This window comes from Physeter macrocephalus, unplaced genomic scaffold, assembly GCF_002837175.3.
Source record: "Physeter macrocephalus isolate SW-GA unplaced genomic scaffold, ASM283717v5 random_490, whole genome shotgun sequence".
Classification (NCBI taxonomy): Eukaryota; Metazoa; Chordata; class Mammalia; order Artiodactyla; family Physeteridae; genus Physeter; species Physeter macrocephalus.
Window position 1 is genome coordinate 40,498 of NW_021145776.1, and position 514 is coordinate 41,011.

A 514-nucleotide genomic window follows, 5' to 3' on the forward strand; every position below is an offset into this window, starting at 1 on the left:
AGAGAGTGGGTTTGGGTGTGTGTGTGCGTGTGTGTGTGTGTGTATAGAGAGTGGGTTTGGGTGCGTGTGTGTGTGTGTGTGTGTATAGAGAGTGTGTTTGGGTGTGTGTGTTGGGGGGAATTTAATTCAGCCTCCTCATCCTCCATCCTCAAATTTCAAGGCCTCTTCAAGCCGAAAGGTGTGTGGGCGGGTAGGGTGTGGGAGTAGACCTCACGGTGCTCCTGCTTTATGGCAGGTAAGAAAAAAAATCACCAGCGATGCTGTAGAGGATTTGCAGGCCTGGGGATTGAGCCCCACCCGAGGCTGCCTGGTTGATGGCGGAGGTGGGCAGATGGTGAGGACTCCCGAAGCACCCAGCTTCTCACAGATGGCAGGCGGAGTGGGCGAAACAGCTCCTGAAATAAATCCCCGGGACTTGGCTCAGGGAGGCAGTGCGGCTGAGATTAGGAGCGTGGGCTGTGAAGGGAACGTGGAGAACAAATCTGAGCCTGCAGGAGGGCGGCTGGGGACCTGG